We start from the raw sequence: 15991 nt of genomic DNA, 5'->3' as shown, positions 1-15991 counted from the left end.
CAACATGAGGCTGAGTAGATAATCCCTTGAATTTGATATAAACAGGCTCTCGGACATTTGCTCTTGTTTTCAGAAAACAGAAGGAGCTGTTCTGCGGGTCAGAGATGCCGGGGTTCACACTGATGTTTCATCACACCTGCTCTGCTGACGCACCACTCCTAACAAAACCTTTCCCAACAAAATAAACGTGACGAGAGAGAGAGAGAGAGACGTCTGACACGGGCCGCCCAGTGCAATGCTGACTTCCTCCCAGAGTTCCTGTGATGCGCAGTGTGTTTCCTGGAATGAGTGTGTCCCGGAGTGAGAGGGCATGGGAAAGAACGCTCTACCCCCTTTCACAGTGGTAAACTGAGCTAAAACAAACCCCGGACGGGGCACGGCGCTTCACCTGGCCTCGCCGCTGTCCTGCTAGCGCTTGCGTCTTTCACGGCTATCGTATTCCACACAACGCCTTACATCATACATCACGTGGTGTATATCTCTTTTTACCCAGCATGAACGTGGTCGCCAATATAGACCAGTTGACGAACACCCGTCACAAGATGAAGGCCCTGGACGTATTTTCCCATAGAGATTTTTAAAAGTCTTTTTGATAAAGTTATAAGCCATGAACAAAGCCAAACAAGTGAAACACAACTTTGATTTGAAGTAGAAAAGTATCTGAAAATCATACAAAGATACATTTAATAAGGGAAAGAACTACAATCCCATGAAGCATTGCAAATGACAATCTAATTAAAAATGGAGAAATACACGCTTTTTTTTTAAGATTTACGTATTTCAATTAATAGTAAAATCCATTAAATTGAACTGAATAATCCTTAAAAAATTTTAATTGAATAATTGAACAATCCTTAATCAATTATTCAATTAAAATGTGTAAAGGATTATTCAATTCAATTTGATGGAATTGTACTATTAATTGAAATACGTACATTTTTGGTCAACTACTGTTGATTATGTATATAGGAATGATACATTTTAAGTTTATTGCAAAATACGCATATACATAATGAAAATAAATATAAATTGAGATTATATATTAACATTAAAATAAAGCTGAAATAAAATTACACTTCAATATTAAAACAAATTTAAAAAGCTAAAAACGAAAATGAGAAATGTGTCCTTGGCAAGTGAAATAAAATCATTTTAAGTTGAAGCACTAAAATGACAGACTGAAATAAAAATAAAGCTAAATAGATATATTTAAAAAAAATAACAAAAGCACATGACAAAATTACTAAAACTTAAACTGAAAATATAAAAATAAAAGCAATTCAAAATATCTCTAATAGAATATAAAACAATACTTGTGTCAACAAAATGCTAAATAACTTTGTCAGAAAAAACAACATGATTTTCAAATATGTATAGTAGTCAGAGTGAAGAGAGACTGGATTACATTCGAGTGCTTTACATGGGCGGGCGGAGCTAAAGAGTTCTCTGATTGGTGGAGATTTTTCTGCAGAATCATGGGTAATGTAGTTTTCCACCAGGAATCTCGCTGTTCAACAATTATTTTAGAAATAAGTTGAAATAGGGGCTGCCAACAACAGCATATAGCATTGATTAACAGCCTCGTATAGGTCATTTTTTAAAGGTTATCAGTAAAAATGTATTTCACTATGGAGTAAACGGATGAGTTTTTACTTCCAGAACCTACTGTTGCTCTATATGCCCTGACAGGAGCATTATGACGGGGTTAAGAGAGCAGGTCAGCTGTCTTTGAAACAAATCATGAGCCGTAGCTTTGCCATATGGCTGTCTGATCTATAGTGAGCTCTCCAACCGTTCAATCAAAGCCACCGAACTGCTCTCCGGCCGGTAGCCGAGGGCTATGTCCCATATGGCGCGGGTGACCACTGCATTGCCTGAAGGGAAACCACGAGACACTGTGACCTCGCTCAAACAATGCAGCAATTCTCTAGCCCTCGTGTTTCCACCGTGACTCCAGACAGACCGCGAGCAGCATCTGCCCTTTAATTTCCTCCAAACCGAGGGATCAACGGGACAGGTATTCCAGCTACAACACTGAGAACGGCTTGAATATGGACCCTTTTCACATTTAAAGGGTTCCAAGAAGCCATCATAGTTGGGTAAACTTCAATAGTGGTGAACGGAAACTTCAACAGTGGTGAACGGAAACTTCAACAGATATCATTTTTGCGTTCCCATTTGCTCTAACAGTAAAAGGAAAAATCCACGACAGCATTTCTAGAACTTTACAAAAAAGGAAAAATGATTGCAGTGAGCAGAAGAGAGAAAGATGGCAAATTTGCCGTCACTCCCTCGGCCGTTGTATTAGAAACACCCGGACAGCAACGTTAACTGCTGTCTGTAACTTTATATGAATTAATTGTTATTTAACATGGACAATACATTACTGTACATTATTGAGCAACAGATGCTTTATATATACAGCATGCTCTCCACTGCAGCTCGTTTCCTTATATACATGTAATGTGCATTGCATATTAAAAAAAATAGTTAGATTTACAATGTTATGAACTATGAAGATATGCCATCAGTCTATGAAAAGGGTTCATTCTTCAGTTATGTTTCCTTGCTCTGTACGGCATTTCATTTAAGACAATCTTCTACATTTTTTTTTTTTTTAAGATTGAAGTCAAATTGTTTAATTTTTGTGTAATATTCCGATTAAACTTTGAGAAATGCATGTGTTTTGAGGGACAGTTTAAAATCAAACCTGAGCCACTCTACAATAGAGACACAAAATACATTCCATGAATTTAACATATTATGTCTTTTATTGTGCATACAACAAAGTTTTTGCAAGCAAACCAACATAAAAGCTCAACAAGTTTTTCTATGAGTTTTTCTTTTGCATTCAAAATGAAAACTTTTCTGCTGAATGGCTAAGAGTTTGCTTGCGTAGGCTATATTTTGCAAATCGAAGTTTTAATCTCAGTGCCTGAGCTCAACAGTTGCTGATAAATGCCTTGATAACACAAAGTGCTGTAAATGCAGTGGAAACAGACCAACATTCATCAGCAACTATTGAACTCTTATGTTTTTCCTGTAAATTCTCGAGATGAGACAACTGAACTGAGATCAATTTATTCGCAGATTATCGTTGAGACCACGTTATAGTTGAAAGATACACTTGACATTAGGTAAATATTCTTATCTGAACGTCAAACGTACTCTAGCTTGTGTTGAACCTGAGAGCACTTGCTGTGCACGCTTTGGGAGTATTTCAACTGATGCACTAAATGGTGTTTTCCATCTGAAACGCACACGCACACACACACACACACTGAACAGCCCATCTACGGCCACTTGCCTTCGGGCTCGAGCCTGTCTGCAGCCTTTGAACTCAGACTGTCGTAAATAAAGTCGTCCGGCCACACGCGTCTGCTCTTTAGCTCACTAATGGAGCGATGGGGATTGGGGGGGATTGCTGGGGGGGATTGCTTTAGGGGGGATGGGGGGTGGGGTATAACAGCCTAGTAATGGTCTCTTGAGATGCATCGGCGCTTACATCACTGTCCAGGGATTTCATCAATGCTGGAGCGCAGCAGAGCATGGGAACCCTGATAAGTGTTGCACGGACACAATGAAGATATATGCGCAATGATGTCATGTTAGCGGCCAAATTTATGATAAAGGTAAAGGTATCAATCAAGAGAGATATAGTTATTTTTGCTGGGAATTAAAAATGATTTGTGTGTTATGCAACCATGTGGTAAGCCCCTATTTTTGGAAAATCTAATAAATTAAAAATTGTATAAATGAAAGGCACTTTGATTATTTTCTTTTTATTTGGAACTCGATGGACGCAAACCAAAAGATAAGATTATTCAAAACAAATGAAATTTTACATCAGTGCAAAAACAGCATCACAAAATGTGGCTCCAAACAGTGAATATATTATAAAGCAGCTGCTTTTTTTTCTCCCTTTGGTTTACTCCATATTTATGTAAATATATCCACCACTGTATAGCAAAATCTGTTGAACAATATAACTATTGTAGCATTCTATGTTCAAACTGAAACATTTGTAAAACGTTTTGTTCTTTGTAAAAATGTAAAAAAAAATATCCTTTCTGAGTGGAAAAGTTGCATGCTTGCTTATTTTTGCAAACTTTCCAAGTTCCTCAGTCATGACAATACTTGTCCAGAAAATACGGTTACACTTCATTTGGTTACACTTTATTTTAAGGTGTCATTGTTACAGTATAATTATATATTTAAGTACTGAGTAATATTAAGCAACTACATTAGGATTAGGATTTGGTTGAGGGTTAGTTGCATGTAATTATGCATAATTTACTGTTGTAAGTACTATGTAAGTACTTATATGTAACAAGGACACTGTAAAATAAAGTGTTACCCTTTATTTTAAGCTGACATAGTTAGTTACATTGTACTTACTCTAAGTACTGAATAATACTAATTAACTACACACACTAACTATAGAGTTACTGTTAGGGTTAGGTTTAGGGTTAGTTACTTGTAATAATGTTACATAATTTACTGTTATTACTATAGTAAGTACATAACGTGTAACTACGTCACCTTAAAATAAAGTGTTACCGAAAATACAGCAAAGAAAAGTGTAAAACAGATTAGCACACACAAAATACAGTGTGGAAAATCCATATATTTACATATATTATTCAAAATAAATAATTTTTAAATAATTGTATTCTTTTCCTCTTTGCCTTTCAGCCAGAAACATGACAATACTTGTTTGTCCAGAAAATACTGCAAAGGAAAGTGTAAAACGGATTAGCGCGGACACCGGAAAGGCCTCCTCTCGGAGTAACACCAAGCTATCAGTTTCCCCATCCTGCAGATAGACTTTTAATTTATGGGCTTCTGTTATTAAAAAGGCCAGCCCGAGCTCGACCGCGTGTTCCTGGCCACCATGTTTGTGTGTAACCCTAACCGCCTGCCATGGTGGGCTCTGCTTTCCACATGACAGCCTCCAACAGGAGAAAGCCACCTTTCATGCCAGCTTGCATGGAAGGATCGCCTCTCCCACCCAAAAAAAGCCCCGACTTATGTGTAATCGACCCCCTTCGTTCAGACATTCGCCCCATCGGTTCCTGATTTCTCATCCTACCCATCCCCCCATCTCTAAAGCCAGGTCTGCTGGACCCTTCACCCCTGGAGCGCTGCCCCGAGACGTGGGTCATGGATGGGGACAGCTGGTGGACCTCCCAGAATCATTCTTATGAGGGACTCTGTTCCCAGGTAACACATCTGGCCTGTTGTAGTGTAGGGATCACACTGCATTAAAAGCACTCGAGCTAACCAAACAACCAACAACCAAAGAGAACCGAGCAATGCAATAACATTTCACTGACTACACTTGTATTGAATGTGCACTTCAAATGTTAAAAGTATACTTTCTAAAAGTTTCATGACTAAAAAGTGCACTTTGTAATCATGTCATTAAAGTTGTAATAATCTTTTGTCGTGCTTTAATGGAGCAGACATATTTTGATGTGTTAATTAATTACACCAAAGCACATGTAAAGTGCTTGATTTTAATTTTAACTGTAGTGTTTAAAGTTAATAACATGTAAAGTTAACACATTTTAAATGCACTAAATTGCAACTTCATCATTCATCATACAGATATATTTAAATACATGACATAAAAGTTTCATTAGAAATTAAAAAAAAAAAATTTGTTTACCGAAAATGCTTGTCAGTACATTCAGTAGTATACTTTAAGCATATTAAAAAAGAAAATAGAAGTAATTAAATTACATTACTAATTAAGTGTGTCAAAAAAGCACTAATTGCATTTAATAGAAATTTAAATTATAATGCAATTTTATTTCATTAAAATAACATGCATTTAAGTGTCTGAAAACATTACATTCAGTTTGCTCTTTTAATGTAAATTATTTCCATTAGTACTTATTATAAACATATACTAAAGTGTACTTCTTCTTCACAAGGGTATAATCATATTTTATTATTTTAGGCTTGCAAACATGGTTTTCATTCAGTGTGGAAGCTAGACTCTTTCAATTTGAAGAAATTGTGAGTGGTGATGCCAGGGTTTTGCCATGCAGTTTCTAAGGTTCTCTGAGTATTTGTTTTGCTTATTAGCTCAAGTCTCTATGATATTCAGAAGCAAGTTTTATCATCCAGTCATCAGCTCGAATGCTTAGAAAAGTAACCGCACACCTCAAGTACGTAGCATGCGAGCTACAGGATGAGTAATGACAAAATGTTATACTTTAGGGCTTTGTTCAAATCCCTAACCCTAAGTATATGCTATTCAATGGTGCTTAAGTTGTATTTATCCAAGAATATTTCTTTGAATTTGAGTTTGACTTGGGTTTAAAATCAAGATTTGAAAAACAGCCTTGCACCATCTACATAATGAAAGCAAAACCCAGGAACAATAAGTAGTTTATTCAGTCTTGAACTTTTAACCTTGAGACACGGTAAGCTGCATATGCTAACACTCACAACTTACATTGTTGTGGACACTCACTGAATGATAAATGACTTCATCAAAGAAACCTGTTGAAAAATTTCCTGCTTCTTTGCCCTGAGGCTGTTAGCATGTGTAAACGCGCCCGACAGACAGAGAGGAGGAACGTTTCAGCTTATTCAAGACACCTAATTTGTTTAGATTGTATACGATCCAAGTTTTTCAGTCGCCACCTTTGGAAATTGATTATGAGAAAGAAAATCTCTCATTCACATGTTGATTGATGTCGTGTTACTCACTGGTGAGACTGTGGTGTTGAGTTTTGTTTTTCTAGCCTGCCAACTTCTTGAGCCGTTAATACAATTAGTGTTATTAAAAAAGATATCTCAATATAAGCATTATTTATATTAGGGCTGAAAGGTATAACAGTGTATGTGTGGTGTGATGGTAGAACAGTGTTTGACAGCACTGTAATGATGTTATACTCATATCAGCCTTCATTTGTTGGATGAATAATGCTATTTTTTGCTTTGCATCCATCAAGTTCCAAAATAAGCACCTTTCATATGCAAGTATTTAATTCACTGGATTACAGCAGCTGAAACACACACACACACACACACACACCATAGATGTAATGGTTTTTATACTGAACAAACTGTAGATTTTATCCCCTTACACTAACTCTACCCATCACACAAAACTTTCGGCATTTTCGTCAGGTTTTGGTCACTTCTGGGTACAAATTTGTCCCCAAAATATAGTTATGCACACACACACACACACACACACACACACACACACACACACACACACACACACACACACACACACACACACACACACACACACACACACACACACACACACACACACATACACACAACTTTGCTTTATGACTCCATGACAGTGATACATGTGACGCTCATGTCTGCCAGCAAGTGTGTGTGTGTGTGTGTGTGTCTCTCTCCAAGATATAAGATAAGGACTAAAGGTTGGCAATAGCTGAAGAACCAGCTGCTGTTTGGTGAAAGAATGAGACTGTAGGGAAAAGGAGGGGTTTGGATGATCGTGTGTGTGTGTGTGTGTGTGTGTGTGTGTGTGTGTGTGTGTGTGTGTGTGTGTGTGTGTGTGTGTGTGTGTGTGTGTGTGTGTGTGTGTGTGTGTGTTTCCAAATGAAAGGGAACTGCAAAACTGTGTTGATTCCTACTTACATTAACATTGTCATTTGTCATTATTACCATTGCTTATAATTTTGGTTAATGGTAACTAAATGATGTGGAATCCCACATTGACGAATATAGTACAGACCAGAATATCAGAGACTTTCCACCTAGCAACCACCCAGATGATCATGAAACCTTGAAATCATGCACCTTTTCACCAATGAATTTCTGCAACTTTTTCTTGTTGTTCATTACTACTAGACGACATTAAAAAGAATCATAGAGTTCACAGACAGATTTCTGATTAAATATTTTACAGCAAAACAAACACTTTAAATATTTCTTACTATAGAAATTATTTTTTTCCAATCACAATTCTAAAATTCTCAGATATTTTCACGTTCTCTTTCACTGTGAAAAGCCAAATATGATGAACAGTCAGTGATTAAACCTTCAGGAGTAACGTAAATCACCCTAAAACATTCAACATTTGACCACAACAGGTCCTTAGTTTTACAAAAGTTGGTTTGGTTGTAATGAAAGACGGTTAGTTCTTCAGCCAGGGTTTATGTGAAGTTGGGCCCCAAACCGTAACTCTTCTACTAAAGCATTCCTGTATACATTTTAGGAAAAAGGCTGACTACAAATTTATCAATATTTTTCTAATTCTGAGTATGAGCGACAATATTAGAAATTCTTGAGTTGTATAAAGATTGTTGCATGGTTTAATCCTGCTGTTTTCCTATATTTGCATTATAGTTATTGCTCTTTATCCTGAGAGTGAAAAAATTCCTCAGAGCCACAGTTACGACTGTGATGATGTGGCAAAGTGTTGACTGCGACAACGGCTTTTCACTAGCGATCACATTCAGCTGCACAAGACTCACGACGAGACTCCGGGAACACCTCTGTGGGCGTTAGCTAAATATTTAGCTCATTACGACCGAGGTTATCTTCCATCTGGAAGCAGAGGATCGGTTGACAACTCAAAGCAGAAGCAGAGTTCAAGGCCTCCAAACCGAGGGGTTAACGCCGGCCGGCCCGTAATGAAACGCGCGCCGATAAACTCAGGAAGAGCCTTGCTTCCTATGAAAATATTTATCATTCCAGAAACCTTTGGCTACAGAGGACTTTAGGAATTAATTTGTGTTTTCTTAGGAGGGGGTGCTCAGGATGGGGAACTCGGCCCTCGCTTTCGACCAGGAATTGTGCAGCTTATTCACAATTTATTAGAGTTACTAATCAGAACCATGACGGGCTCAGAATGAGACCTGGTGTTATTATACACTGAAAACGAGAGCGTTAAATCAAACTTGCCCCTGTGCACGTGACCTTTGATGCGTGCGTCCAACATTTTTCCAACAGTATTGGTGTGGAAAAAAGAATGGGTGCTTTTAAGTCTGATTTCAAACTAATTCAACCGAGCGTGATTATTAAAATGCAAAAGTAAAAATATCTGCATGTGCTGCATTCTTCATGTCGTCTATTGAATGCATGCACTCCAAATTCACATCGGGATACAGAGAATAAGAGATCTGACTCTTGTTGATGTTCAAAGCATCAAATGAAAAGAGAATTCGGTTCATTTTCACTCTGTCCATTTTTGGAGAGGCTTGAGTTTGGTTCTTTTAAAGAGGAATCAAGTGTGAACAGATTAAAGAGACAGCAGTGGGAGATCAAATCGAATATAAATAATTCAATAATGAAATGCCATTTAGTTTTTATGTCTAAGAAACAGAAGTGTGAGATAGTGAATGTTCATCAGATCCACAATATAAAGTTACCAAAGACAAAAATAGTTACATTCTGTGCACACAATATGTTATATAATGAGAAATATTATTTAGTTTATCGTAGTCATGTTAGAAAGACAGAATCCACAGAGTTGCCGTGCATGAGTCAATATTTCTTGGACTTGTCTGTGGTGTTGCAAAGTCATGGCGGTGGTCGAATCATTACAGTTGAGAAAGTTTCGGATCAGTATTACATCAGGTTTTGGATCTCAGAATCCGATACAGGGTCATTTGACTTTAGCACTGCAGATCGGGATGATAATGTGCAATAGTGACCTGCGTTCTCGTGAAACTGTTTTGAGCAGGGGGTTGTGAGAGCTCTTCGAGGATCATATGAATGCTTCTCTTTGAAAAACGCTAAGCAAGGCACCCTAAAATTATCTTATTAGCTTCCCGACTTTAAACATCACCTCAGCGATTTCAGAGTAATCGTCTAGCGTGACGTGACATCCGCCATTGTTTTATTTCTGCTCGCATTAATAGACACGTATGCACAAACTAAGACTACTCAGTGTTTAAATGATGTGGATAAATTAAATGAAGAATTACACAGATGTTTAGATATGAAAATCTAAGTATTTTGTTCAAGAGCCTACTACAATATTAAGAAGATGGTTTTGAAAAGTTTCTTTGGTCTTTAATAATAGAGAGGGCCTTTTTCCTTCAGAAACTGTACTGCGTTATAAATGCCAGGTAGTTAAACTGAAGCAGCATTTCACAGCATAGAGAATACATTAAAATCATGTTTAGCTTCCCAAGATATAAGCAAAAATATGAACAATATTCATTACACTTTTATATTTATTTGACCAGATACCAGTATTAATCAGTTTTTGATGGGGAAAGTGATCAGATGACAATATTTGATGGTATTATATATCTGCTTCATAGGATAGGGATGTGTTTTTGATATCCACCATTATTTTTGTGTCACACTATAAAAAAAGAGGTGCTTACAAATTACAAATAAAACCATATCTGCTTTGAAGCACTAATGCCTTCACATGCTTAACAGCCTTCACATGCTTAACTCATCTTTATTTGTACTCAGATTATAGCACTTTTTAAATTGTGTTTGTGTAAAGTGTTCTGTGTGCAAATCGAGATTTTTATTCTGTGTTTAGATGCTTGGTGCTGATCTCCGTATAACAACTCAATATACGTTTTGTTATAGAAGACAGTTCTGAAACTAAAAATAGGCTACATTTAAGAGCATACTCTTCATTTTTACGTGTGTGGGACACCTTTAATGTGTTCATGTCAACTCAAAATCAACCAAGCATTATCTAAATTATCATTATCATTTCTGTATGTGAAACCATAATATATGAAAAGGAATAATACTAATAATGACAAATTTAGTGTATTGTAGACTACACTAAATCTAGCCCTGTATCATTTTGTCTGTAGCTGCACTCTTTTAAAAAATATGGTTATTGGGATCGTGTGTTGCTCTGTGGTTCCAAATAAATGTATGATGTTTCATTATAAGTCCTTCAGATCAGTGTTTTTGGTTTCCTTTAAAGCACAATAAAGGGGGAAAACTAGTTCTCCTAAGGCATAAGACTGTAAAAAATATTTTATCCGCGTTTGATCAGATATCTGGATCTTTATGTTAAGTTAACAAACGCGTCCTCATGCGATCCTGCCTTTTCTTTTCGTTTTTATGAGATTTTCTGATAACCGATAGGCCTATGTCTATTACACAGGCATGAAATATTATCGGTTTGTTATCGTCAGAAATGCAAGACAAAATAAGACAATAACAGTAAGTAAATGATGCACTCACCATATCTGGATTAAAGCAAAAGAAAGATCAGCTGTAAGTTCAGCAAAGTTTCCTCTCCATCCTGCGTGAAGTGTGTTGATCAACGCGCAAACACACGGATATAATGACGCATCCCGACGCTGTTACAATCGAATCTTTCAATCTCAAATCAACGGGTTACGATCGTGTGTTCGAGAGTTCTGCGGTGTGTGTCTCGCTCCCTGCGTGTGTGGCGCACTCAAGTGCACTAATGTGAAGAAACGTTCAATAAATGAGCGACCTGAAGTTCCTCCTCCTCCTCCTGCTCATGTCCTCAACACACGCGTGTAGCTCTCTCTCTCTCTCTCTCTCTCTCTCTCTCTCTGTGTGTTTGTGTGTGTGTGCGCGCGCTATTTTATTTAAATGTAGGCTACTTTACAACCTCACGAATACAGGTGAAACTCGAAAAATTATGTCATGTATCTCAGTAATTCAGATTAAAAGGTAAAACTAATATAGCCTATTTAGTGCATTATTATACTTTTCAGAGGGCCGACATTTCTGTATTCAAAAAACTTTTTTTAATTGATTTCATGTAATATTCTATTTTTTTTGAGATTTTGAAGTTTTCATAAACTGTAAGCCACAATCATCATCATTATAACTTGTATAGTGAAATGCGGAAAACAGACGTAAAATAACATTTTGAATGACTTATTTTTTTATGTTTTTAAACATTCAAAAAGTGAATCAGAATCTACAACGAACCACAGCTTAATAAACATAGGCTACTTAAATCACGTATTAATCAAAATGTAAAAATAAAGAAAGGTTTTTGTTGAAGTGTAGGGGGAAAAAATATTATTAGTATAAAACCAATAGATATCAATGGAAGGTCCATGATAGAAAGAAAACAAATGTGTGTTTGTGAAGGAGATACAACTCCATAAATGTCAGAACGATCATTAATGTGTGTTCCAAAGAAAGTTGCAGATGATCACGTTTAAAAGTTGATAATTTAGTCCTTTATTACTGTATGATGGCAGTGTTGATTGTGCATTTCAGGTAATGTATACGATTACACAAATCAGTGGTGTTACAAAGTGGAGTCAAATACTATGCATTTTATCCAATAATAAAAAATAACTGGATAAACATGCTGACATCTGTTTTTCTTTTGTTGGGTTTCCCTTTTACAGTGACCAGTAAAGCGAGTAAAGAGAAGGATAAATCATCTCAATCATAAATAAATCATATCCTTAGAAATGTCCCCAGCTATGACAGTTTATGTACATTACATTTTGATTTGCATTGGAGGAGTAGTGGTGTGTTTTTAAATCCATTTCGTACTCGAGTGTTCATAAGTATGTAGTTAAATGTATATCTAACATAACAAATTAGATTTTTTTGGTCACCCTCATTAAAAAAATATTGTTTATAAACTATATTGTCACAAAAATAAGTGTAAGTACAATTATTTAACTATTTAGGAAAATAGATTTAAAACTAGATGTCCTGAATCTTTAAGGAAGTTTTAAAAAATCTATTAATGACTTGTGTTCTTTGTTGCAGTTATTGTGTTAGATAAACATTATGAGAACTAACAAAATATTCAGGACAGGTCATGCCGGTTTCCTTTTTTCTTCTTATAGTTTCACACTACATTCCTGATTTGTGAACTAATAGTTTACAAGGCTTGCAAATAATCTGATAAATGATTAGTGTGTGATTTTAAAAATACCTTAAAGCTGTATTATGTGTCATATATGTTTATTCTCTCAACAGTTAACAAAACTAATGTTTAAAAGATGCATCCCGAAACACAAAAGAGAAGACCGGGGCTAGTTGTCACACACGAAGTTGTCACATTTGTCAGCAACCACAGAAACTTTAAATCAAACATCTTTGTAATCAAACATCAAACATGTAATGTAATTCAATCAAAGACAGAAATCCCCTTTAAAATCACGTTGTTGTGGATTTTATCAGGGGGTCAAATCAAGTTCACACTATTACTTTAAATTTAAAAGAAACATTACCATCATCTTGTTACAATAAGAAGTGATTCAGAAGTGACACACAGTGTGTGTGTGTGTGTGTGTGTGTGTGTGTGTGTTTGTGTGTGTGTGTGTGTGTGTGTGTGTGTGTGTGTGTGTGTGTGTGTGTGTGTGTGTGTGTGTGTGTGTGTGTGTGTGTGTGTGTGTGTGTGTGTGTGATTTATTTCCAGAGATGCCAACACAGAAAGGTAGAAAGAGCCTGAATAAAGGTGAACGAGAGCATATATGAGGAAAAATCCGGTAACCTTACCTATGTCTCTAGTTAAGTAACGCAACCCAGACACAAATTTGTCTGCCCGTGATTCATTTTTTTTGCGAGGAGGGTGGCCGATCTCCATGCTTTCTGTGGAATGTGAGGCTAAAGAAGAAAATAAAAGCAGCCATTGTCTTTATCCTTATTTCTCTCTTGGAGTTTGTTGAGCCGGTCAAACACGCTGCGAACAGCAAGAGATCAGGGAGAGTTTCCTCCCAATTCACCAGTTCACTTCTGTCGACCATTCCTCATGAGCAAAGAACTAGAACCCATTTCCAAAACATCATGTAAATATTCCCCAAAAGAGATGAAGTTCGTTTCTATTTAAGTCTGCATTCAGTTGATGCCAACACTAATATTAAAACCTAGAGGCGGTAGTGAATATATTTAGGTTAAAAGCTGAGCATCACATTTATTATTGTGCATACTCTGATGAAAGCGTTTGTAGCGTTTGAATGATTCCTCAAATCATGTGTCTTGTTGATGAGAGGTGTGTTGTTACTTTACTAATCTGCGACTGTTTTCACCTCTTCTTCAGATGGTTTTTATCTTGAGGACTCTTTTGACTTTTGGGGCAACTATACTGTAGCACCCAGAACTCATTGGTAACTGCCTGGAAACGCCCTAGTAACACTCCCAAAAAGATTTAGAACAGCAATTGCCTGGCAAACAGATGCAGTAGCAACATGCTAAAAACACTCAGAGGCTCTGTTTACTCCTGCTATTAAGATGCGTTTTGGTCGATTGGATCACAAGTAGACGAAGGAGACGCAATCCCTCGGGCCGGTTTCACAAAGCTATTTTAGACCGGTCTATAGTGTTAGACAAGTCTAAAATTTGCTCATAGACTAGTCTAATGCAAGTTAGACTGTTTCACAAAAATAAAGACTGACTTACTTTAGACCAAAACAATTAGACAACTCAACCCAGGCTAACTTAGGTCTAAGACTCTGTTACCTTGGCAACCAGCAGTAACAATCAGTTACAGTACAAACAGCCAAAAGAAAAGGGAAAATGGCTCATAATTTGTATATTTCTTTTTTGGCATCTTGTACCATGTTGTTGTATCTTTTCTGTACGCCTTTAACGCTCCGCTCAACGGTCGGATTAACGCTGTTAACTGTCGTAGCAATCTTTTTCCAAATTAAAAATGTCTTCTTGATACTCCCGCTAAATTTCCCAAGTAAAATGTCCTTGTAACTGTTATACTCCTCCAGCAAACACATATTTTTGCGGTTGAATGCGCTTACTCGATCCGTCATGTTTAGATGTCTAAGTCTGACTATCTACTATATCTAAGCCATAGTCAAAGTCTATCTTGTGAAACCGGCCCCTGGTGTTTTATTGTTTGGCATTTTTTTGTCCACTTTCAACCACTTTTATCTTGATTTATTAGAGACGCGGGTAAATGTATGTGTTTTTCAGATATTTCGATCTAATGGACAAAATATGCTTGCACAATTTACATATAAACTCACTCGAAGACGACAGAAAAACATAAAGACAACATCAGCTTTAGTTTCTGCTCTGACAGACGCAAGACCAGCCGAACACTGTGAGTGTGTGTTAGAAATCAAGAATGATGTGAGAACATTGTGCTTGGTACATTTTTCATCTTCAGACCAAACTTGGGTCTTCAGCCAACAGTTTAAATCCAGTCTGGCTAACGCTTTTCTCATAATGTTTACACATTAATTTAGTAAGGTGGAGAGTATGTGGTCTTTTGTTTGAACACATTCGACCACATGAGCGTTTACACTACAATAGCAATCCGGTCGAATGTGTTTTCGACCACCTCTGGACAAGCTCAAAACATTTTAGACCCTGTTTACACCTGTATTTAGCATCGTCCATGTGATCCGATCGACCAAAACACTTCTTAATACCAGGTGTAAACAGGCCAGAGTGCCTCAGAAACCACATAGCAACACTCTATCAATGTGGTGGAAGCTTTTTCACATGACTGGAGTAAATGTCATAAAGAACAACTCCTTTAATGTACTCGAGTCTTGGAGCGGCACTAATAAACACAGTAGAGCCCTTCAGCAGACCATTCTTCTGAACTAATAAACTCTCTCTCTCTCTCTCTCTCTCTCTCTCTCTCTCTCTCTCTCTCTCTCTCTCTCTCTCTCTCTCTCTCTCTCTCTCTCTCTCTCTGTCTGTGGTGGTTCTGTTAGTGCAGAGTGTGTGTGTGCTAGTCCTCTATCTCCACACACACAGGTTGCTCCTCTCTCACAGCGCCCCACTAGTGCCCCTCTTGTCCGTGGAATGTGGAAATCATGTCCCCCTTAATTTTATAATGGAGGTGGGGGGGGGGGGCCTCCCTTTGGTTCAATTTTCACCAACACCATAAAAAACAGCGGTCGTAAGAGCAGCGCGGACATCTGTTTTTTCCATCGCCAGGACTTTAATGATCAGGTAATAAAAGTTTCATTTGACAGAAATTACAACAGATGTTTCAGCCGATAAGTTCAGATAGAAGTGATCTCTCTGGAGACCTCGCTGACCCGAAGGGCCCACCTCCACTACATACCGCCACAACAACCCCTTA

At 37.3% G+C, this 15991-nt stretch overlaps 1 protein-coding gene across 6 annotated transcripts in view; it reads right to left on the bottom strand.

The window, feature by feature from the left end:
• eya2 (EYA transcriptional coactivator and phosphatase 2) overlaps window positions 1–11519 on the bottom strand; it is a 38356-nt gene extending 26837 nt beyond the window's left edge. Inside the window, exon 1 of one of the 6 annotated variants that reach the window (XM_077197704.1) lies at window positions 11173–11519. The gene's annotated coding sequence lies outside the window, so the exon portion shown is untranslated. The remainder of the gene's footprint in view (window positions 1–11172) is intronic. The other 5 variants (XM_077197709.1, XM_077197708.1, XM_077197705.1 and 2 more) reach the window with 5 other exon arrangements.
• Window positions 11520–15991: the final 4472 nt, after the last annotated feature.

Source organism: Siphateles boraxobius, unplaced genomic scaffold, assembly GCF_051911475.1.
Source record: "Siphateles boraxobius isolate OS27281-9 unplaced genomic scaffold, OSU_SipBor_1 41, whole genome shotgun sequence".
NCBI lineage: Eukaryota > Metazoa > Chordata > Actinopteri > Cypriniformes > Leuciscidae > Siphateles > Siphateles boraxobius.
This window is presented reverse-complemented; position numbering and strand designations above follow the sequence as displayed.